This window comes from Microtus pennsylvanicus, chromosome 20 (genome assembly GCF_037038515.1).
Source record: "Microtus pennsylvanicus isolate mMicPen1 chromosome 20, mMicPen1.hap1, whole genome shotgun sequence".
Classification (NCBI taxonomy): domain Eukaryota; kingdom Metazoa; phylum Chordata; class Mammalia; order Rodentia; family Cricetidae; genus Microtus; species Microtus pennsylvanicus.
In genome coordinates, this window is record NC_134598.1 from 35,659,704 (window position 1) to 35,685,426 (window position 25,723).

Here is a 25,723-nt window from a genome sequence, read left to right on the forward strand (position 1 = left end):
AATTAATAACACTATAACCAGGGTATTCAATGCATTCTTGTTTGGTTGTTCAGATAGTGTGAATAGAATGTAAGGTCTGAAAAACTTCAAATACATCAAATGTCCCTTCCCATCCAAGAAGTTAGGGATCAAGAGAATTTAAATGTTATCTGAGACTAACCACTTTCAACACCCAACTCTGTGAAAATACTTTGAAAGATTAAATTTTCACACCTTTGCATCAAATAGTCCACCCCTTCATAATAGGTATTCTAATGTGTACAAGAAACAATAAAACCAGCATGTATTATGTATTAAGCATTAAGATAGGTGGTCACTGTGCTTATTTATTTCATTATTTAACCAATATTTTTAAGCATTTGCCACAGGTTAGATACTACCCAATAAAAGCAATAACTTTAAGACAAAATTTATCAGTTGGTTTATGGTAAAATGAACTTGAGCCTATCAAACCAGATTCTGCTAATTTCACAGATTCTTGAATCTGTTTCTGGTATCTCCTACGATACCACTGACAGGTGACCTGGATTAATAGAATAACCAGTTGCCTTGGTCTTAAATAGAGAAAGTGTTCAAAGTTCTTTTGCAAGCTTCAGTGGCTTTTTTCCCTTAATTTTCCTTCCTAGATAATGACAAAATTTAAGTCATATTCCATGGCCCGTGGGTTGAAGTCTAACACTTCTTGGTAGGTTATACCTAAATCTAATTCAGTGCTTCCCAACCATAACTGTACATTAGATAATATATATTAGACAACAACTTATTAGACATGTTTTTTTAAATATGGATCATGTCCTACCACTGGCCAAGCTGGGGAGAGGGACCCAAGTATCTGTGCTGTGAGGCCCCTTTGTGGTTTAAAGCATGTCATCAGTGTGGAGAGTCCTTGATCTGTGGAAATTCTACGGGTTTCCAAGGCCATTGTGAGTTTTATTCCATGAAATAATCATGAACACGAGCTGAAAAGTCAGTACCTCTTTCTCTTCAGGCATCTTCTGCATCCAGACACCTCTCAGATCCAGCATATACACTCCGTATAACTTGACGGTTCCTTTACATCTTGCTTGGTTCATATCAACAATCCCACTTGAGTCTCACTAAGCCTCTCTGGCTTACTAATTTTACTAAGAAACTGAGGCTGAGAAAAAAAAATGATCATCTTGACTGTATCACTAGCTGAGCCCAAAGCAGGAACCCGGTCTTTGAATTTGGGGTAACTTTTGCTTTGCTACCTCACAATCCATGCTGGTGGTACCTGCTCAAGGATACACATGACCATAGCATCCTGGGCTTGATGAAATGTCTATGATGAGAGCAGCTAAACATACTGGGCACTGACCACAGGCTAGACCATACCAACCAAGTCTTAGCCATAAAAAATGCAGTCAGAAGTGTATCTAATACAGGGAAGTAGAAATTCTCAGTTTCAAAATGTAGGCTAAAACTAGCAATGAATAAAACTGGCAGAGCCTGGCTCTGAATCGATGCCCCCTTCACATGAGATCCCTCATTCAAAGCATGCTCTCAGGCTCCTGGTGTAGGGATGCATAGCTCATCAGTTATAGCTGTGTTGTGGTGGTGGTATTGGTGACTTACTGAGAGCATTTTACAAAACCAACTTCTTCTTTGCACTGCAATGTGTCATTTTGATAAATCATGATAGATATTTTGGGAGGTGGGGTGGGAACAGGCCTAGAGAGTCTGAAACTCGCTATCTAGACCACGGTTATAGATTTAGTTTCAATTCAATACAAAGACAAATGTGTTAACTCCTCTCAGCTTCCATGTGTCTTTGCATCCCAGGCTTTCTCTCTTCACTCTACCGCATTCCTAACTCTGTCATGTTTATGCTATAAAGGACTGGCAGAAACACCGACCTAAAATACAGAGGCACTGAACTCCCCTAAACTCATATCATTTAGGTGTGACTAAAGACTAAACCTAATTGCTCTCGTTCCCTCGCATCTAAAAATCAAACATTGATCATAAATACACTCTCCATTCTACTAGGCCATTAAACCACCCTCCTGTATTATACCTTTTGGAGGTATTCCTAGACTGCAATGAAGTCTGTTGCCTCCCAGCCACGGGCTAAGACTCGCATATGAGCTAATGACTTTGAGTACAGGGGAAGAGTCAGTGTATATCAGGCCCCCAACGGTGATGGAGAATAGATGTCAGGCACTCATGAGCTCTGAGTCTAGCTGTTTGAGTCAAATCTACATTTTAGCCCTTCCTAAGCCTGACTTAAGTTTTCCCAATCCATGCACTGGAAATTATGTTGCCTACCTTGGGTACAGATAAAAATAAGACCTAGAGCAATACGAGGCAGTAGGGAGCACCAATGCAAGGCAGTAGGGAGCACCAATGCGAGGCAGTGGGGAGCACCAATGCGAGGCAGTAGGGAGCACATCCTTTAGCTGTTCTTACTGTGCTTGGTTAAAACTTCTATCCTTTCTTAAAGGCTGTGGAGTGGACTCAGTCCATTAAGTGACTGCCACGTAAGTATGAGGGACTGAGCTCCAATCTCCCAAAAGTCAGGTATAGCGGTTGTCCCTTGTAATCACAGTACTGAGGAGGCAGAGATGGGAGGATCCCTGGGGCTTGCTGACACACCAGCATGCCCAATCGGGTGGTATCCAGGTTCAGTAAAGACCCTGCCTCAAAAAAAATGGTGTAAAGCATAGAGGAAGACCTCTGATGTCAAGCTATCACCTTCGCATGCATGCACATGCAGGCGTATATGCACACGTGCATACATGCAAATGAACAGCACACATATCACACACACACACACACACACACACACACACACACACACTTCTTTCTCTCTACTTCTCTACATCTCCTGGAAAAATACACAGTCAAACCATCCAGAGACTTGTCTTATGCCCTCTTTCATTCAAAAATGTTTGTGGAAAACCTTCTATGTGCCTTACCTTGTACATGATCTGGGTGCAAGAGAATAATATAAATGTCATCCTTACCCCCATGAATCATGATAACTACTGTGTATTACAGGAAAGAACAACACCGCCAAACAGTTATGAATAGTGAATAGCATCAAGAAAAAGCCAGAAGGTTGAGACATTGATCCCTGGGGAGTGACACAAGGGCAGTGACATTTCATCTCAGAAGACCTGAAGTCTGAAAAGGGTTTGTTCATTTAAGGAGTAAAGACAATGCCATCCTGACCATGGAAAGCAATCCCAATGGCTGACAGAAAGTAAGCCGGAAGGGGCTAGAGAGGCGTCTAGGGGGTGCATGGCATGTGATTCACAAGAGACTGGAACGTGAGTGGATGAGTCAGGAGTGGCAGACAGGTGAAAAGCTGCTGCCAGCCACGGAGGTCAAAGGACATGGGAACCCAGATGGGTGTGGTAGTCTGGGGTAGTTATGAAGAACTTAGCAAACTTCCATCTGAGAGATGGGAGTTATAATCACAAAAATGTTGGGGAAAGTGAAGGACACGGACTTGTAGTTTCAACTCCATCACATAAACAGCTTGGAAACTAGCTTGCTGATCCACGTCATGGCTATGGCTTTCTTTGAACCCAGCACAGAACTAAGTTTTCAAGAGAAACTTCCACCCCCACCCCCCCAAACTCTGGAGGGACAGCTAAATCCAACAGGTCAACCTAGGATTTGCTTGCTTGGTGAAGTTACCGCTGGAGCCGTGAACTGGTGGGAACGTTGCCATAGTGAACTTGACCAGTCACCGGCAGCTGGTGTGAATGAACCTGAGAGCGCAGGCCTCGAGACCTGTTTCAGGTGGGGAAAAACGACTACATTCTCAAGGTGAATTTGTGAGAAAGATCTTTCCAAGGTCGTAACAGGGAGGTGGATGAACGAGCTCAGCAAAGCATAAGTAGAGTATTCCCTTCACCAAAAGCATGACAAAGCTTTATTTCTGCTGAGGGAAGGGAACTTTCCCATTCTGGTTCCTTTGTGTGCTCCTGTCTTCCCTGAAAGGGAAAACAAACAAACCTAAGAAGCCCCTTCACATCTCAGGGACCAACCTGGGACCTAATCACAAGATTAGATTACGGATGCTTCCCACACCTCTCCTGTCTTGTCATGAGCGCGCCCTCCAGCACATGGCTTCTCAACCTGAGGGTAACAACCCTTTCTTTCACAGGGATCACCTAGGACCGTTGGAAAACACAGATATTTACACTATAATTCATAACAGTTGCAAAATGACAGTTTTGAAGTAGCGACAAAAGTAATCTTACGTTTGAGGGTCACCACAACATGAGGAGCCTGGAGCATTAAGGAGGCAGCCTTAGGATGGTCGGGAAACACTGCCCTAGTAGAACAAAGCTGGATTCGAACCCACATATTTCAAGATGCAGGTCCTCCCTGGGGAAGCAGAGTAAGGGGAGCTCAAAGTCTTTCACGTCCATGCGTGCAGCTGCTCATTGTCAACACTTGTGTGTTTGTTTGTTTGTTTGTTTGCTGCCCTCTTGGGGAACATGAGATAGTACTTGCACTGTGGTTTTACTTTGTGCTTTCCTAAGAAAGAAAAGGCTCAACCACTTTCTGTCCCACTAAATCTTTCCCTGGAGTGGTCTGCATTTGTCTGATTATGGACTGAGCTTCCAGCCCTCTCTCTCTCCTGTTCTGTCTCTTCTAAGCAGCTGGAGCATAGTGACAGAGCCCAGCAGAACACAGTGGGGAGCATGAAGGTCATCCAAAGCGTTGGTAGTCTGCCTCGAAATCAATAACCAGGAGCTGGCCTTCAGGGGTCGAACCCACACAACTCCAGGTTGGTCAAGCCCGATTTTGCGCACAAGGAAGTACTAGAATGATTCCTTCATCTTAATGACCGACTTAACTTCAGGCACAACCGGCTTGACGTATGAAAGGCTGGTGCTTCCTGCCTGTTACTGCTTTGAAGGCCGCTCAGCCCTCTGTGAAGTCATCTTCACAGCTCTCGTTTGGCCCACTCGAACATGTGCACTGTAGCAAACAGTCTTTTAAAACACGAAACTATACTAAAAGACAGGGAGGGAGATTTATAAACATTGAAAACCCCAGCATTTGATGGTCGCGGAAAGCCTTTCTTTATGCATTTACTCTGTAAGCAAAGCCTGAAGTCTTGTACCAAATCTGCAGAATTTGTCTCAGATGGTTCTTACTTGGTTTCATGAATAAATGATACTGATGAATAAAAGCAAAGGGGAGATGGGAGGGGAAACATCACACATGGGGCCAGAAACAAGTGCAGAAGGAATTCGGGCTGCCTCCGACCCCAGCCTTTGTGGACGGCCTCACCCGAGATCTGTGTCGATATTATTTTGAAATTTAGAGCCTCAACTTGTATGAACATGAATCTGCATGCTGAGTTCTTGCACGCCTCCGTGAAATGGCCAAAAGAACCCGACTGACCCTATTCTTGCATTAAAGCAACGCGCCGGGCAGGGCCTGAAAATAAACCCTCTATGCTTGATTAATTAGGTTTGTAAGTATTGTTTCAGAACCAAACAATATTTCTAAAGATTTCAATAGTTCAAAGATTGCCCTATGGCCGTCTGGCCAATACATCTTCTAACACACACAGTTTACAAGCATTTTTCTTCCCAATGCGTTGTCTTTGGTTGGTGCGACATTGTCTGAGCACAGGGCTATTTGGGTCAGGGTGGTTTTCTCCTCTGCACAGCAGTGGTGCTGAGCACAGCACTTTGACCATACATCTTCCATGTCATTTCCATCAAAGGCACATGACACTTCCTGGTGACCAATCAGGAGTGGTCCAGCATCCTAACAGAGGGCATATTGGCAAGCCAAGCTTTCTTAATGACAGCCATTGTTCGGGTTCAACAAAAGGGAGGTCCTGAATATTAACATGTGGCCTTGTGTAGAGGTCATCGGTATGGTGCATCCATCATATTTCACAGCTGAGAAAGGGAACTTTATATGTTCCGTCCAAACCTACTGTTGTCTAAACAAATGGAGAGGGCAGACAGCTGACGCCATCAGGAAAATGGGCTTGAGTGATGACCAGCTCTTTATCTGTCTTTTCGCTCCTTTTGAAGAAGCAGCAGACATTATGGTGAGGGGTAGTATTTGAGGAATATACCTTGGGGACACAGGGAATTTCAATAACCGGGCAATCCAATTAAAATACCAATTTAAGAACATGTAATCATTTGGCCAAATGGCATCTGCTTCTAACAGGGATAACTCTCTTCTCTGGAAAGAGAAACCCCATTCCAGCATCTTGAAGATTCTCATTGGCAAACACTAATGGGTCAATGTAAAACCTATCAGTAAGGTTTTGAGTATTAATATAATTGGAAGAAAAGACTCAGAGTCTAGCCTCATTGGCAAGACTTGTTTCATTTAGTTCAAGGTTAAATAAAGTGAACCGCAAAGGCTGAACCGTGTGGAGCTCCGTGGTGTCTCATGCACTTAGCGGCACATGAAGGACCACAAGATAAACTTCCCTGCTTGTCAAACTTGGTTAGAGAAAGTTCTCTGTTTAGTAGCAAGAATACGGTGATGGCTGCTGCATATTTAAAAATAAAAGTTTATTGCCTCTTGAAAGATGTGGGGTGAAACATACAATGACCAGAGAGATTAATGAATAAGAATGGATGTCTCCTTTCTCCCTCTGGCTGTGCTAACATGGGAGGGGGGAGGGGGGCAGAAGAAAGCAGGAGAGAGCAGGTCCCTTTCGGTTCCACAGGGAATGAATATCATGCCCTGACTGTCAGGCACCCCTTTCCATCTGGAATGTTCTCGCCAGTCCTTTCCTCCTCTAACTATTCTAGTCCTCTTGGCCTTCTTTTCCCATTTGGATCCATCTGCTGCACGTTCTCATGGCTCCCTGAATTTGTTTGATCCTGACTCTCAATTTGAAATTGTTTGTTGATGATCCTGCCATTCACAGCCACTCCAGGCTCCAAGGGGAGAGAGGCGGAATGTCTGCTTGATCACTGCGCATGCTCTATGATCACTGCGCATGCTCTGGAAACACTTGCGTATAAACGACAAGCTACAAAACTAAAATAAGATCCAAATCTGACTTGAGCACTTGTTGACTTAAAATGAGTCTCTTCTTTTCATCCTTTCCTATTTTATTTTTAGGCAGGGTCTCTCTATATAGCTTCAAGTTTTCCATCCTCCTGCCTCAACCTCCCGAGTGCTGGGGTTACAGGTGCATACCCTCGCACTTGGGACGACACACAATACATTTCTGTAAAATGACAGAAATTCTCAGACACACGAATCACAGCACTTTGCACTTATTATCCTGCAAAGAAGGAATTAAGGTCTCTTGGATGCACGTTGTTCTTCCAGAACAAGGCCTTTGATAGGGGACAAGGCAATTTTCTGGCCCGCAAATTAACACGGGAGGTAAAGGCACTCACCTACACACCCCAGAACCCACATGGTAGAAGGAAAGGACTGACCCTAGAAACTTGTGTCAAAATCTACAGAGAGGAGATAGGGAGGAAAGGAGAGGAAGGAAGGGGAGGAAGGAGGGATGGAGTGAAGGAGCAGAAACAATAAGGGACACTTCCTAAGAAAATTAGGCATATATTTTGAGAAATAATTTGAGAAAGTCTCTCCCTGATATAAATGTGTGCATATGTGTGTATGTATATGTGTATAGATGTGTGTTTGAATATATACATATATATGCCTGTCCAAACACCAATCCACTTGTCTTAGTCTATAACCTTTTCTGCACTCAGAAAACACTCCACCTAAAACAGTTTTGCTCTTCAAGGCCAGATGTCAGCACCAAGTCTTCTAAGCAACCCCAGCCTGTGCACAGGCTCACACCCATCTCCCTGTCTTCCAAACGTCTCTTTGGAAAAACTTCATGGCACACATTGTAACTTCAACAAGTATTTCTTTTGTTACAAAAAAAAAGGCAAGCTGCTAAAGGAAAGAATATTCATCTTTATCCTCTTCTGAGTCTAACAGGGAGCCCAGTGTGCTGCTGCAGTCTGTGAACTCTCAATAGATAGTGATTAAATCCATGAACATACAAAACAGCCATTCTAAATTTTCAAGCAATTATCTTAAAATATATACAAAATGCTACATTACACTCCACTGTGATCACGTTTCCTTCTTTCTGCTCCCCCACTCCATCCAAGATCTGTGACCCTACAATTCTGAAGGTTTGAAAGGAAAGCCCTCCTGTTCCTAGATCTTTCTCTTTTCTAACCACACGGGGGAAAAAGCTCCAAGATGGTACCCCATTCTTGGGCCGTAGCTAATTGGTACAGGTTCATGTAACGTGAGCCACACTTGGCCAATCAGATTCCTTCAGTGGGCTTCTGTTCTTAGGGCCTCAAAGGCCATATCTTTATAAAGTTTTATAAAGTTAGATGTTGACATAGACTCGGGGCCCAATTTTAGGTCTATATTGAGAAGACTACAATGAAGAAATACAATAAGCAATAAGAAACACAGAGAGCTCTGGGCATTCAAAAGACTCTGGGTCCGATCTTCCCTGGAGTTCCACCGTCTTCCAAATCCCATGTATGTTAGTTCTGTATGCCACCTTCTCCCTTTGACTAACACCATTCAGACCGACTCCATGATGTCCAATCAAACATAGCTTTTAATAAAACCACATCAGATTTGCCACTACTGTATGTGTGAGCTTGGTCTCCAGTCCACAGATGTCTTCTCATGCACATGCTGTTGGGCTATGCTGTGCCCTTGCTAAAATGGATGGCTAGGAGACGCATCCTAGATAAACAGTGAGGACATGCTCGTAAATCTGACTCCGTGTTTCACACCTCTGGCTGAATTCAGAAGGCAGCAGGATACTGACCAGGCCCCAGGTGAAGATAACATGCAATCACGTGTTTGCTATTGATTCCTAAGACCAGTGCTCGGTTCTGCTCTATCTGCCCCATTCTACAGACGGCAAAGAAATAGATTTCGAGGAATTAAGTTACTTGTTTAAGGTTGCCCAATGGTATGGTAGAAGGAATCTTGTAATATCAGCATAAGATAGACAAAATGCTGTTTTCCAGTCTACAGGCACATATTAATTCCCCAAGCCTCCCCCAAATTCTGACGCTCTCCTATTCCACCCTTCCCCTTGTAGCTGAACCCTATAGCCCTCCTTCTCATCCAGAGCAGGCCCCTATCCTCTCTGCCTCTGTTTCTCATCAAAAAGAAAGACAGAAATAGTTATTCTGTTCATCCAGCAAAAAGGAAATTAATGGTTGATTAGATGCCTGTTCAACACAATGAGAAGAAAAACCAGTCTTCATGGCGAATTATTGAATTAGGGGGCAACTTTCAGTGCCACTATGTCTACACAAAGCCGAGCTCCCCCTAGATGCAGTCCAAAAAAAAAAAATAGAGTACAGTGTAGCAACAGAAAAAAAAATGAAGTCAATTGGTCAAACAAAAGACGGAGAAACAGATGTCAAGCCCGTAGCGCAGTCCCAGAGCCCTGGCAGAGCTCACAAACCTCAAGATGGGAGTAACAAGAAGGCGGTCCCTGACGCTCATACATACGTGGGAAAACAGAAACCCAACCGAATATGACAAGCGAAAAGCAGATCCATCCAACTGTTTGTGCCGAGGTGTGTGTTCCTCTTTCCACTGCTACTTCTATTTCATTTTCAAAACCCAAGTTTAAGATCAAAACCAAGAATAAACAAAGACAGTGCAAAGCTATCAAGATCCCTTCCCAGGTCAGGTTATTAAAAAGACACCGTTCCGTCGATAAGTCAGGCACATGACATATTACGATGTAGTCTTTCAACATGCCTTCGATCCATATTTAGTGAGTTAAATATTACCCTCATTTTCAATGGCACGCAGAGGTGTGTTGGGATGCACTTTATCTACACAAGTTCTACATCACAAAACTCATTTGGTGTCTGCGCTGATAGCAGAAACCAGGCAGTTTTCTCTTGGACTCTTTCTACATGGCTATTGGGCACAATTCAAGGCACACACGCATGCACTGAGTTTTTAGATGATGGCATTTAATATCCTGTATCATTTCTTTGATTTGCGTTTCAGTTATGAGCGACACTGTTAGGCCTAAACACGAAATGAAACTATAGTTTTCATGTGGACCAAGTTAGGTGAAATGCTGACTTCTGCACACTTTCCAGCTCTATTAAGAATGAGAAACAATTTATGAAAATCACAAGTCTTAATAACTCATTAATTTAACTCATGCATCCCATCCCCATGAATCTAAAAAAAAAAAAAAAACCAGACCCAGAAGGTAGAAAAAGGAAATACTCAAGATAAAGTGGAAAGTCCCATTTTGTAAACTGAGTCTCAAGCCCAAGCCCCAGCTGCCACTGACTTCTGTCACCTTAAATACACCTGGGCCATAGGGAACAGTGATGAACACTGTCTGTTTTTAAATGCTCTGCTCATATTTCATTCTTTTCCCTATGTCTTATTTTCAGAGTTACTATTCATTTTCACAAAAATAAGCTAGTGGTTTTACAAGGTTCTCTTCCCAAGTCCCCTCTTTCCTATTACAGCCACAAACTGTCCCAGACAAAATAACTGTCATAAGAAAAATTAGAGAATTCTGTGTAAGAGAACACAGCCACGTAAGATGATCTGTGGGCTACAAAGCTCCCATTTCTGTGCTCCTTCCAAACGACCCAGTCCATGTAGGCATTAATGAACCTAACATTGGTGTCAAACTGTTTCAAAATAAACCAAATGTTTACAGAAATTATCCCGGAAAACCTGAAGAAAACGCTAGAGAAAACCATAATCTGGTTAACCAAAAATGAACCAAAATGTGCTTTCCAGAATAGGGGGCTCCCTGTTGTTAAGGGTTGACTTGGAGCAATTACCCAAACAAAACAGTTGGCGCCTGCATTGGTGACAAAATAGTGTTTGAATAAAGTAGAAGGAGACAAATATGCATGAAAATTAAATTTAGGCTCTGGGACTACCCTTTGGGGGCCATAGAAGAGCTGATTGCATGTTCACAGCTGGAATTGGTGTTGGCAGAGAAGGCTTTATTCATTGGCAGAGGGAGGGACTCCCTTCTTGAGTGACATCAGGGTGGCAAAGCAAGGGTGACAGCATGCCACGCATCTGATGCCGACAGAGCTGGAGGCCCTGGCCCCGCACAGCTTGGATCTGGCAGCAAACTGGAGTTTTCTCCATTGAGAAATCAAAGCTGTTTACAGGGCATGTGTGTGTGCTCTGGTACAGGGTCCTTCCCGCGTTATTACATGCTCATCACATGCAAGGCATTCAGCAACTTTTTTAGTTGGAAGGCTGCAGATCTGAGCCAAGCGGTCAGCCAGTAACAGGAAGGGTGATCCTTGCAAGACCAACGTGGAAGACTGAAGCTGGGGCTCGGTGGTAGAGCAATGGCCTCACATGCACAAAACCGTGGGTTCAATGCTTAGCATTGGAAGCAACACACCACACACACACACACAAAATCACACAATCACACACCACAGAGCTGAGGTCCATAATAAAAGACTGAAACTGTCTTGGGATAAGGTCTCTATAAAGTGTGTGCTCTAATGGGCACCTGACGATTGTCTTCTAGCTTTCTGATGGCAGAATGCAAAATTGGCCCCAATCCTTCACCTTACCTTTGCAAGGTAACACTACCCAGTTTTCAGCTAAAATGTTCCCGCTTCTTTAACCTGAGTTGGACCTATTATTTGTTTTGCCCAACAGAATATGGCAAAATGATAAGTACTTTCTACAATGATGCAGATGGACAAACATTGGCCCAGTGAACAGATAACAGTGCCCCAAGGCAAGAAACAATATATGCTGAGTGATGATAGCCAAATTCTCCCTTATCTCCCCACGACAACTCCTGATGGCATCATGGTTCTTCAGAGAGAAACCCATAGGATACCATGATGGCGATGTCAGGTTGAAATCATAAAATCTTTGCTGAGTACAAAGATAGTATGCCTTAGAGTCTCACAGAATTGCCTGTCACACAGCTGAGGCTCAGGGCCACTCATCATTGTGTTCCCAGAAGCAGGATTCCCAGGCATTAGTTCACATAATGGAGAGCTAATAAAACTCACGTTATAAAGAACATAGCTTCATTTTCAAAACATGGAAGTTACAGCACATGTCCCCAAAGTCCAAAACTCATCTGTGAAACAGGAACTAAGCAAAGAACACAAATAATCTTCCCTCTTTCAGGTAAAGAGCACAAGCTAGTTTCAAGATTATCTTACTGACTGAAAGCAACTTTTCAGAGTCAGTACTAGAAAAAATGTAAGGAGGAAGAAAAGCAAGCATAGAACTCTTGTATTGTAAGTCCCAACACCTCTGGGCTTTGGTGAGCTCACGAATTATAAACCAGGGTAGGCTGTCTCTGCAAGGTCAGGCCCGGAGACTAATTTAACTGTCAGTCCGTCCATCGCCCAGCAGTGTTGGCACCTCCTGGACTGGCATCTCAGTGCCCTAACTTCAAGCACTGCTTCTTAACCATAATCCAAGCTGCTGGGTGTGAACAGCTTCGTCTTGATGAGCAACTGGTATTCTTGATGCCCCAAAATGCCCAGTTCAACTCTGCCCCTCCTTTCATTCTTGTCTTTCCCAACAATGAAAAGTCCCCCCAAAGTCCTGCCTGTACCACCTATGCAGTGTTCCTGCTCCTTTGTGCTCCACTGCATCAAACCCACTGGTGAAGGAAAAATAAATAAATAAAAGAACTCCCAGGAGCTCTCTGTGGGAGCTTTGAGGATCCCGAATTGAACCCAGCGCTTATCTTAACTTGCCTATGAGAGATTTACAAGCCAGAATAGAACAAACAAGGAGTAATTTAAATTTTAATTTAAACCCTCGTCTATTTTCTTATCCCTTATCAAACTGGCAGCATTTTGCCTTCTGACAATGAACAAGTGTCACTGGCGCAGGCCAGACCCTACCCACAACCCAGGAATCCCTTTCATCTAAACCCCTGATCCCTTCAATAAACAAAATACGAAAAGGCAGTCAAAATTACGCTGTGCCTTTATAAAGGAAGGCAGGGAAATCCTCGGAATACAATTCCCTCCTTGTTATTCTCCAATGCCATGTGACTTGGAGTCATTCTGAAGGTCCCAGCCATGACTTCCCCAGCTTTCCCAGCCTGGCCCATCTGTTCTCCGAGGGCCACATGAATGGCAGATGTCAAGAGAGTCGGAACTGTGCAAACTGCCCAAAGGAATAACTCGGCCAACTCCCCTCTGCCTCCACGGCTTCAGAGGCTGCTGCCGAGCCAACCACCATATGGCGAACAATTAGTTTTCCGACCCCACTCAAGAAAAATGTCCACTTCGTTGCCAAGCCTTAGCAATATGTGAGTTAACAAGCAGCGGGTACCGAATGCCTATACATTCACAAGTTAGGAATCTTCTTTCCCTTTTTCCTCTTTTTTTTTTTTCCTTTCTTGGCCTCAAGTTCTGGCCACTTTTGCTTTGCTCCCCTTTAAAAAGGTAACAGCACCCAAAGCATTTAGGAGCAAACTGTTATTTTCTTTCTTTTTTATTTTCTTACTTATTTTTGAAATTCTGCAACTCAACAGGAAATGGATAGTCACAACTGTCTTCCTTTTACTTGTCTTTTTAAAAATGATAAATTCAACCAATATAAAAATCCTTGAGCTAGGGAATTGCCATTTATGTGCAAGGGATTCATATACAATAATGAATCATAATATACTCTGTGACCAAATAGGATGTATTTATTTGGCTTCCTTAAATAACCCTTAACCTCCTCTCTATACATAGAAACGTAGATGTCCAGTGTGAAAATCAAAGAACCCCATCAGTTCACTGCCCCCAAGAGTAGTCAGTGTCTCCCTGCCTTAGGGATAGTGTTCATAGTATGTCATTCACAGAATGTGATAGTTTCCAAACCGTGATCAACTATTGAAAGATCAACATGTAACTTTAGAAGCATATATGCTTCCCCCACTTCCATGCTGCAAGATGAAAACAGACATATATATATCCATTTTTGGCTTGTCTGTGCATGGAGCCCTGATGGCCCACGTCGCTCCCGTTTTGATGCTGACTGCTTTCTGACCATGACCTGCACATTCTCTGAATGCAGACACACGAATCCAGGGAATAAAACCAGACGGAATTAAAATGTTCCCCAATGCAGGTCTCAGAGAACCCAGCCACGGATCAGTAGTTCTCAAGCATCTTTGGTTTGCAGATCACCATACCACAGCAGACGCCGCCTCCAAAGGTCCTCCCCCAACTATTTGTGGCTGAAAAGAAAATGTTTTCTCTGAATAAACCAAAGGAGGGCTGCCAGCTTGATGAGAGAGATAAAAATCCTACAGAAAATGGGAATTGGAGCCAGACACAATAACTTTTCTTTCTTTTTTCTTTCCTTTCTTTCTTTTTCTTTCTTTCTTCTTCCTTCCCTCCTTCTTTTTGTATTTCTAACAATCAAAATAATATCCCTAGGACTTAATGCCCCTGGGAATAGACCACTTCTGCCTCCCACACTCTCTTCTCAGTACCTAGAGCTCGGTACCAGCTGTGTGAGTTCATTGAGCAAATATTTCAATGTTGAATATTGTAAGCAGCAGCCTAGGAATTGGGTTATTTTTTTCTATGTTTGTTTGATAACCTTAGCTGGAAGGAATTATTAGCTGATATTGAACTACAACCCCATGTTACCATCAAGTCCAACTAATTATTATCTCTGTACTCACAGTCTGTCTAAAATTACTAGGCAAGTATGCTTCATGTGTGGTCAAGAGAAACCTGACCAAGTGTTTCCCCATGTTTCTATCTGGAACACTTGGGAACAACTGCACAATTACAAAATTACACCTCCCACTGCAATCTAAAGTTTGCATCATTCAAAATCTCTCCTTTACCTCTTCTCCCCCATCTCGGTCTCTCCATTCCTGTCCCCTCCTATTCACAGAGAGCAGAAGAAGGAAGAAAGGCTCCCTCATTTCCAGCAGTGGGAGGGTTAAAAATCAAAGTTCTACCAACTACCCGATGACATGCACAGTGGTCATCTACAAAAGGTGGCCGCTTCTGGGTCAGAATCAATGAATATATTCTCAGAGCATCAAATTTATTTAGTCCCGGGGATCACAAGAACTTTAGAGTTTAAGGAATTATTAATAAACAATATTTGGAACCAGGCATGATAGTTCTACACCTGTAATCTCAGACCTATAGAGGCTAAGGTAGGAGGGTCACTAAGAGCCAGTCTGGGTACAAGGTAAGTTCCAGACCAACATGGGTAAAATATGAAAAGACACTACCTTGGGGTCTAAGAGTCCTTGAATAACATAATATTTGTATTTTATGAAGATGAGTGAATGCTCATGTCTGCTGCCCTCAGAGAAAAGGGCATCAGATCCCCTGGAACCAGAGTTACAGACGGTTGTGAAGCAGGTGTGGCTGTGTCTACTTGTAAATCCAGTGCTGAAGAGGAGAAAACAATCAGATTCCTGGAACTCACTGGCCAGTCAGCCTACCCCGTGGATCCAGATCAATTGAAAATCTTGCCTCAAAAAAAGAAAAGAACATGGCTCCAATGGAATAACTTTCAGAGGATTCCCCTGGCCTCTACATACATGTTCTTGCAGCTACACATATGTGCACACACACAAGGACATATACCTAGAAGATAAAAACCAAAATTCTATGAAATACGTAACAGCGAGCCAACTCTAGCCAGGATGGTCAGGGAGAGTGAAAATGAAGGGAAGACGGAAAAGAGGCGCCGATCCAGATGTCGCTCAGTGAATGACTAAGCACGAAAGTGGAAGGTGACTCAGCAAAGCAAAGGGATGAAGTCACAATTTGAGTAAGAGGTTGGATGGCTCCCAATACGCAGGATGAACTAGGTCACTCACAAAAGGAGTGGATCTACCTGCACGACATTCTTAAAGTGATCAAAAGCTCAAGGACAGGAACCAGACTGGAGAAGTGAGAAGGAAATGGAGGCTCCGTGGGAGCTTTTACGGGGAACCGCCCTGTACCCTGATTATAGGGATGGCTCCACGAACCTGCCTGGGTGTTAAACTCAGAACTGTCTGCCAACAGAGTCAATGTTACCAGTTGCTGGTTAAAAACAAAATAAAAATTGGTGTCAAAAAAAATATATATATATACACATATAAACAAGGTCGAGAGTAGGAGACAGTAATTGCAAATATTCAGCGCTTGATAAAGAATTCATTTCCACAATGAAGATCTGTCAAAACTCAACAATAAGAAAAAAATAAACAGGCACCAAAGAAGGTTGCATGGGTATCAGATTAGCATGTGAAAGGATTCTCTACGTTCCTGTCATCAACATGCAAATTAAAACCACCTGCTCTGACTGTCGCACTCCTCAATAGCTGGAAAATGAAAATATATATATATTCCTATAAAGACTTGGAGCACAAATAACCTCAGCTTCATTTGTCTTAGCCCGACTGGAGACAACTCAAGTGTCCCTAAACGAGGGAGTTAATGAACACGTGGTGGAGGGCCATTCAGTGGATTGGTGAGTAGTAGTCCAAGATGCAATGAACTTTGGATACAGGAAGAAAAAAAAAAGCAGCCAGTACCTCTCACCGCCTGACAAAAGAGAACATATTCTATATTCTACTGTTTTAAAATCTTGAAAAGGGGGAACTGTTCTGTGACAGGAACCGGCGGTGAACACTTAGAAAGCTTTTCTATTGCTGTGATAAAACACCGTGGCCAGAAGAGCATCTATTTGGTCATACAGTTCCAGAAAGATAAGTGTCCGTCACAGCTCAGAGGCATGACTGCAGGCAGGCATGGTGACAGGTACAGCAACCTGGGAGTTCATATGTTCAATAGCAAGCACAGCGCGGGGATAGCATACGGGGGATAGCACAGCCTTTAAAACCTTAATGACAACTACTGGTAGCATGCTTCCTCCAGCAAGGCCGTACAGCCTAAACCCACCAAAACAGCACTACTAATGGTGGACTAAGCATTCACACATCCAAGTCTGTGGGGGATATTCTAACTCAAACCACCACAGGGTCTGCTCCTTGGTTCTCATGGGCTCATGACCGTACCATGATATAAAATGCATTTACTCCAATTCCAAACTTCCCCCACACTCTTCCAGCAGTAACACTGTGGAAAAGTCCAAAGTCTCTTCTGCTATCCCAGGCAATCTCTTAATTGTATATTTTACTATTCCAAAGGAGAGGCATGGGAACATGGCAAGAAAACACTGAATCAAAGCAAGAGATAAATCCTGGAGGGTAAGTCTCAAATCTGTAGCTCCGTGGTATCAAAGAGCTCAGATAACTCTACTCTACCATCTTGGGTGACATCTCTTTCTTAGGCTGGTTCAGAGCTGCCAGGATCATGACTCTGGCATCGTCGATATCTCGAGGTCTTCAACACAACCAGGTTTTACTTTCGTAACTTCAGGTAACTTCCAGAGTCTCTTGCCCTTTCACGCCCTTCATGTAGGAATTACGTTGCCACACCGTGTGTGAGCACAGAGGCCTCCAAAATAATAGAGATTCTGTAGCCCCTTTATTCTTGTATCCTGCAGGAGTCTAGAACCAGCTTCATGTAGACAATGCTGCCAAGCTCAGCCACCAGCCTGGGATGAGCCTTGGCTCCCTTGAGTCACATCTACAGCAACTTTTGTCTATTGTTGCGTTAGAAGGACACTAAAGTCCTTAGGCCTCTTAGCTCGGAGGAGTTTTTCTCTGAGGGGACCCCTCCATTATTCCACTGCAGACTGGAACTCAGGTCTTGGTCACAGTGTTAAGTTCTTGGTGCTTTTTTTTCTCTTTAACCTCTATATTTTGTATTTCTTTCTACCCCACTCATTTTTCCCATTATAAACCTCCACACCAGTCATTAATAATAACCACACCGCAGATTCAATATCTTGAGTCTGTGCTATCTTGTAATTACCTCCATCAAAGAAATCAATTCATTACTTCTCAATTTAACTCAGGCAAGTTCTTAGGTCAAGGGCAGAAAGCAGCCAGAGTGTTGGCCAAAATACCATTGGAATGACCTCTAGATCAGATACTAATGTCGTTCCCCTGCAAGCTCTCTTAATCTGAGCCTCAACATTACACATGCCCTTCAGCACGGCCTTTCAGTCTGCTACTGAGATGGCCAATTAAACTTTACTCAGCCACGTTTCTAGTCCAGCGTTTCAAAGTCTCACATTCCTCTAAAAGACAACCAGCTTAGGCTTGCCACAGCAATGGCCCACTCTTTGACACCAACGTCTATACTACTTTTCTATTGCTATGATAAAATGATGTCATGACCTGAAGCAGCTTATTGAAAGAAGAGTTCATTTGGGATTATGATTCAAGAAGAATAAAGTATCAATCACAACTTGGAGACATGACAGCTGGATCAGCAAGCAGAGCATATATATCTTCAACAGAAAGCAAGAAGCAGAGTGTGTTAGGAGTGGCACAAGGCTTTCAACACCTCAAAGCCTCCCCCCAAAGGACCTACTTCCTCCACCAAAGCCACAACTCCTAAACCTACCCAAACATCACCAACTGGGTACCAAATATTCAAAAATCTGAGCCCACAGGAGTCATTCTCATTCAAACCACCACAGACATGCAATCAATATCGCATACACACACACACACACATATTATATATCACTATTACATATAGCATTGACTTTATTTGTCTACTTCTCTGTCTGTGGGATGCTCATACAGTTGACAAAATATTGTTCTTGACTATATTTTGAGGCCATTTAGAGAAAGGAGTAGTGTTAGCATCAGTTGACTAAGGAAAGAAACAGTAGAATGAAACCACCATCCTTCTCCCAATTTGTTGAGAACAAAATAAGAAAAAGATATAGAAAGGGGAGGGGGAAAGGCTCATTACCATCTTCTGGCTTAGGACACTGGAGTCCCTGGTTCTTTGTCTGTTGGAACTCTGTATATACCAGTGGCCTCTCCTGCTTTGTGGGCTCAGTCTTTTACAGACCAGGCAGTGATGACACACACCTTTAATCCCAGTAGCCACACTAACTTGCCACAGAAACCAGGCGGTAGTGGTGCACACCTTTAACCCCAGAACTAGAGAGGATTATAAAACACGAGGAGACAGCTCTCAGTCTCAGTCTTATTCTGAGATTCCTGGAGGCAGGACCGCCATGCCATTTTGGACTGAGGTCAAGCGAGTAGCTGGCTACTTTGCTTTTTGGACCTTTGGGTTGAGCCTCAATTTATGTCTCTAAGTTTTTATTAATCGTGCTTCAGTTACGAAGACATTTGATTCTGCCCTAGAATCCTCAGTGTGGCTTCCTGTGGCACTCCTACAGAACACACGTGCATCCAGTGACTTGATGGCCCTCAGCAGGATGAACCCCTCAGGAGGCTCCCTCCCTAGGCCCAGACCCTCATAGTGAATGGTCTTGTCAAGTCTCTTAGAATGTTAGATCTTTATCTTAACACGGGTAGAGGTTAAAGCAAAAACTAGTTCATGTGGCATTGATCAATAAAGACATGTTTCAAACAACAGAAAACAAATTGCATTCTGCTAACATGCACAGTGTTGATGATGCAGAAGCAGGAAGAAGGAAATCACTGTTACAGAACCAACTGAGAAACATGGAGCAATCCACGTTGGCCCTCACAGCTCAGTCTCTACAATAGTCTTCAGTGAAGCACTGACGTGGCAAACATTCCTGAAACCCAGCAGGACCCAGAGGAAGTTTACCACTGGGAAAGCAATATGAATGCCTAGCCATTGTTTCTGGGTTTAACCTCTTCCTTCTTCCTAAAATCAAAGTCTGAGAGACACCCTACACTGCACTAGAAGAGGCGTTTATTAAAAATGAGTTCTGTCTCAGGCTGTTTTCTATTGTCACAATACTAGCGCAAATTGGGTAATTCATTTAAAATGTTTGCTCCAGTACCTGACAGGTGAGAGAGAGGCCAAGAGTGGAGTAGAGTCAATGAGACTAACTTTTAACTAGTGCAGGTGGTACTGCTTCTGGGTGATCTTTGGCTTCGGCTTCCTTGGTATTGGACTATGACCTCTAAGATGAAAATAATAATAACAATAAAATCAACCCTTTGCCCCCCAAGTTGTTTTTGGTCAGTGTTTTGCTCCAGTAACAGAAAGCAGACAGGAGCAGGGACGTAGGAGCTGGAATGAGGAACAGTCTTAAGCCACCCAATGTGAGTGATGAGAATTGAACTCTGGCCTTCTGCAAAAAGTGGTGAGGGCTCTTAGCCCCTGGGTCATTTCTCCAGATCTCTGGAGGTTTCTTAAGTCTTACAACTTGCAATCTCATACGTAGGAGTAGACATGTAAGAGAAATTACATTAGATACAGAGAATTTCACAGCGGATAAGTAGATTGATGCTGTCCACTGTCCTTAAACAAAACATGCCAGCATACGGGCCGTATTTTAGACAGACAGATACATAAAAGAGCTTATAAATCCTACACTAGATATTCCTTTGCTGAAAAGCCATGCATTGTGCTTGCTGTCTTGCAACTGATGCTCAAGAGGAGTGTGCCTGCCTGTCTCCACGAGAAGGCGAAAGAATCTTATGCTCAGATGCCACTGTGGGCCCAAGTTTTATGGCCCAGGTGAGGCTGCACTCTCTCACACCACTGTTCCTGAAGCTTTATAAAGTGTGCAAGAACCTGGTGAGCCAAGCTTAAACAAACAGGCTGTAGACCAGAAGAATTGCCACTCAGCTCTGACCCAATGAGGCTCTGACAGCCCCTGAATCATTGTTTTATCAAAAAATGGGGACAATTGATAACATGACTTCTCCATAGGATTTCCATGAAGATTAAAATGATAGTTAGCATGCAGTTATGTTCGGTGAGTGTCGGTGACTGCTCTCATCTAATTAAACACAGTCTAGTGGATCCTACCCCAGAGAACACAGCACTATGAGTCTACGAAAGTGAAGCCCACTAAACATAGTCAAGGCAAACACCCCTAGCCAAGCCCTGTCTTCCTCTACCTCTCCTCCTGGCGGATGCCCTTCTTCTGGCCTCCGTTCTTATTTGTGATGGAAAGAACTTCAGTGAGCCACTTTACACTCAGCCCAAGACAGAACAAAAGCCCCCAGAGACATCCTAAACAATCTGCAAGTCATAGCGGCCGGTGGCCCTGCAGGCCCAACCAAGAGTTTTACACGCTAGGAAATTCGGAGTCCATCTTCCCGAGGGGTGGACCAACAGGCCAACTGCCATGCTCCTCCTCACAGAGTGCTGTGCCTTTTGTCCCCACAGGGTTTCACAAAATTCAAAACCAGAGTCGGGGGAGGAGGCGTGAACACAAAGGCCAGGAGGCAGCGCTGAGCGAAGGCCGCTGTGTGTTATTAATCCGTGTGATTAAGCCGGCATGCTAAGGAGGGCTGCGGAATCAAACCCCGCGTGGTTTTGATCCACACGGATTAGAAGACATTGCGGCTTTCGCTTGCCAGTGCCCGGTTCGCTTTGTGTGTGCATTTCATTCTTCAGACTCCGCCGGGCACAAAGGCGAGAGAGCATTCACAAGGGGACCCAGTGGCACAAGCAGTTTGACAAATGTCCCCGTCTCCCCTCCCTTTCTGGGACACACTTCCTGAATTTCCCAAGAGCTAAGCCCTGGGTTTGTATTTGCATCATTTCCTCCCAAAAGCTGAGCTACTGGAAGCTGCCCCGCCCCCAGATGCAGATGTCTGTCAACCCATGAAAGGTAGTTTTACACCAGGAGGTGCGAGAAAGTGGGGAGAAGGGGTTCAGACATATTCCCGGTCCCAGTGGGAACCAGCCCTCTGGAGTGAGCAACCCCAAAGATCCCCCACCAGAATCTGAGCATGTTCTCACAAGCTCAGAAGAGTAGAATGGATGTTATCAGCTGTACCAAAGAAAAAACAAGACATCTTCGGAGAAAGAGAAGAGGTCAGCAAGAGAGAAACTGCCGGGCTGTGCCTCCTCCTGCCAGCCACAGCGTGATTCTGACATAGATGTGCAGACCAGCTAAGATACAAAAGCAAAATGACAGGAGCAAAGCAGGGACTTCTCTGGGGAATCACTGTGGTCTGAGCCAGAGGGGTCACCAAGATTTGAGACTTTTGTAGAGAATGAATTTAGCTGAGACCTTTATCAGTGCTGTGTGGACCGATTGGTGACTCTGACGGGAAACACAAAAAGCTTCCCCAAACCTGTGAATACAAGGGCCATGCCTGGCTCTGAGTTCTAGGAAGAAATGAGGGCTCCAGGCTAACAAGGTCCCAGATGTCCATCTTCCTTTTCCTCTCCCCGTCTTTCCATTTTCTCTACACTCTGGCTCCTCACACTACTGCACAGACAGAGGTGAACAGCCGGAACGGTGCCTCTTGGGTGACATTCTGTGGCCATCAGTCAACATATGGATAGAGCTCGTCAGGAAGCTGGGTGCTTTGGTGATCTCCTTATGGAATAAACTGGGAGACTTTATTCATATTTTTTTTCCTTAGTGCTGCCCCCAGTGTCCAGTGCTTCTGCTTACTATTGAGCAGTTATTTACTTACTAAGCACTGTTGAACTGCATCTTAGGAATCCATCTCAGCCAGAAACCATAGCCTTTCAATGAAGTCCCATCACATGCACTGAAGAGATGTTTATCTGTATGAGCCCCACTGGAATTCCCAATGCTGTACCTGGTCTGTGACAGCCCTGTACCAGTGACCTCTAAGAGCGTGGTCACGTATCTACATCTGCGTATGTCTCTGTGTGTATGTGTGCACACACCTGAGCATGCCGTTCTCGGCATTTCTATCGATTGGGTCCCCTTCTCCACCTCCACCCCCTCACATCCTCACGGCCACTGCATCCCTCTGGCTCCCTTGTGCTTTCTCTGTTGTCTTCCTGTTTTCCATTTCTGCTCCAGTTAGGGGCACACGGCGGTGGTCTCTAAATGTAGGAGGGAAGAGGGACTGTGACCTCAGTGCTGCCATGGAATTTAGGACATTTTTTAATCTAAAACTCTTCCTCATGGCTGACAAAGCCCTGCCCAACCTCAGCACCATTTGCTTTCATTTCAGCTCACAAACACCTTCCCTTCTCCAAAAGGCATGTCAATCCTCTAAGCCTCCATATATTAACTAGCTCCAAGCCTGCTGTGGTCCCTTGGTTGTATAGAAGCTGCTTTAATAGAAGATTTACTGAAGTAAAATTTGCATAGTGTATAATTCACTGATTGGCATCGAGCTCTATGCCACATCGAATATGCAGATCTGTAACCATGATCACAATTAAGATCTAAACTAACGTTCCAGTCACCTCAACAAAGCCTCTTACTAAAAAAAAAAAAAAAAAAAAAAAGTCTACATATTATTCATCTGATAGCTAGATAAACCATGGCCAATGCATGCAATGGGCTAACACTCACCACTAATACCATAGGTCTGAAATGCATTATAGTTAATGAAGGGAGTTCGATATAGGAAATTGCGTGTCAAAAGATTCTATTGATATGAAAACCTAGGAATGAGAGAGCTATGAAGATATTAAATAACCTGTCTGTCATCAGAGTCTGAGGGGCAGCGGCTGATTCCAAAGCCTGTGGTCTTGCATTTCCATCTGTCTTTAGCTGCTCCTTGAGACAACTGAATCCATCGCTTCCCTAACACCAGTCTCACTAGGGGTCTTCCCAGCTCAGATCCCCATCCTGATACAGCACCCAGGACTAATGCGCCGTTCATCTGTCCTAAGGGCTACGTAAAGTCAAGTATGTATCTCAGCTCTAAAGAGTCCCTGATGACTAGTTATCCCCACCCACTGGTGCCCCCTGGTCGTAGCTTACATGAAGACTTCAGGTCACCAAATTTAAGACGGACAGTTAAGCACTTAGAGCCATCAGTGGAAGCCACATAACTCGAATGCAGGGCATTTATCAAACAGTTACAGCCACAACCTCAGCTCTCAAGATCCTCAGCCACTGAGTTTTGAAGTCCTGCATGCTTCAGATGGATATAGTGGTCTTTTTGCTCATCCTCTAAATTTTGAAAAGAATTAGGATGTAGGCATTTGCTTATTGATTGACACCAATTGCCTGAAACAGTGAGGAAATGCCTAGTGGAGTCTTTGTCTGATACTAGCTAGAGTGGGGTACATCAAAACCCACTTTAATACGCGCTAACAAACCCCTGAAATATGAAATCCTTACTACAGTCATCTTTTGGTGTCCAAAGGGGACTAGTTCCTGGACTCTTTTTTCACTGGCACCAAAACTTGAGGTTGCCTGTGACCCTTATAAGAAGGCATAAAAAAAAATACAGGGCTTCCCATGCAGTTTAAATCATCTCTGGATTAATGCGATACATGATGATAATATGTATATTATGTAAATACTTCTTAGGCTGTGTCATTTAATATAATGACAAGATTGAAAGGTCTGCGTATGTTTACAATAGACCTATTTATCATAGCCATAAACACATTGTGAGCTGTAGTTTGCTCAAACTATGGATATAAAGCCTTGGATAAAGATCTCATCAAAATTATACAACCTAGGGCATTGAAACCGTCATAAAACCAACAAAGCCTTTCAATCGCCCTTATATCCAAGCATACGTAAGAAATGGATGGAGCAGCAGCCTGCCTCCACCTTAGGCTTAAAAGCCATCTTCGAGCAAAGACAAGCTAGGTTCAGTCCTGTTTGTGACCAAGCCTCTGTCTTTCCAGGACTGTGCATGCCCCACCTGTAACCTTAACCACAAATGGTTCTGTATGGCCTGTCTCAGGAACGGCAGCCGTGTCTTTGTTTCCACGGGTTATAAGATCACCTGTGACTACCTTGTTCTGACGACTGCCGTGATTCCCTCATCTTGATCACCTGTTATGTTCTGCTCCTGTCACCCCGCTCATTGCCCCCCACTTGGAAACTCCCTACCCCTGAACTCCATGAAAGCCTCGTCTCCCCACGTCCAGTGTTGACCTTGTGGACCCCACCTTAGATGGAAACAGCCCATGTACACAAATTAAAATCCTCGCTTTAATTAAGTGCTTGTTTTAATTAATTTGGCCACGATGGCTTGGTTCTGTGGTCTCTCTCCTCATGTCTTTGGGATGAACACTGATGGCGCCATCATGTATGCAAATAAGCAAGCAAAAACTTTCAAACATTCAAAATTAATAAAGGAACAGCCCACGGATCAAAGCGCAATTATAATCTGCCTCATCAATTATTGTAAAATTATTGCTTTTTCTTAGATAATAAATGGGTCCTTCAACCCAGTTCCCTTTCAAACCAGGGAAATACTCCTCAAAATGGGGTTTACCAGTAGTCCCCAACTGCACCATAGTCCGCAGGGAGTGTGCACAGTAGATAAGAACACAGCTGCACATCACACTGGTCTCGTAAAAAAAAAAAAAAGTTACGTTCTTGTATAAAAAAAAAAGCTTACCTTCCATGAATTTAGTTTGGAAAACTATCCCCAAACCTACCTCTCTTTCTCTTTATCTCTCTGTCCCCTCTCCAAACACACACATTGGGACAATTTAGGCACAGTTTCCACAGAGGCCCTCCTAACATGCTTCATTTTACCAGGTCCTTGAGACCCAAATTAGGCCAAAGTCATCAGGCATAATGTAAAACTATAAATATGGGAAGAAATAAGGTTTTCCTTTGATTTGCTTGGTTTTGGACTTTGAAACAGGGTTTCACTGCTTAGCCCTGGTTGGGGCTCACTATGTGCAGGAGACTGGCCTCCAAATCAGAGTCCCACCTGCCTCTGCCTCTGCTTCTACTTTTGAGACCATCAGCTCCAAGAATAATCCAT

At 43.8% G+C, this 25,723-nt stretch overlaps 1 protein-coding gene across 1 annotated transcript in view; it reads right to left on the reverse strand.

Annotated features, from left to right (window-relative positions):
- C20H12orf42 (chromosome 20 C12orf42 homolog) overlaps nucleotides 1-25,723 on the reverse strand; it is an 89,910-nt gene that overhangs the window by 7,721 nt on the left and 56,466 nt on the right. The window lies entirely within an intron of this gene.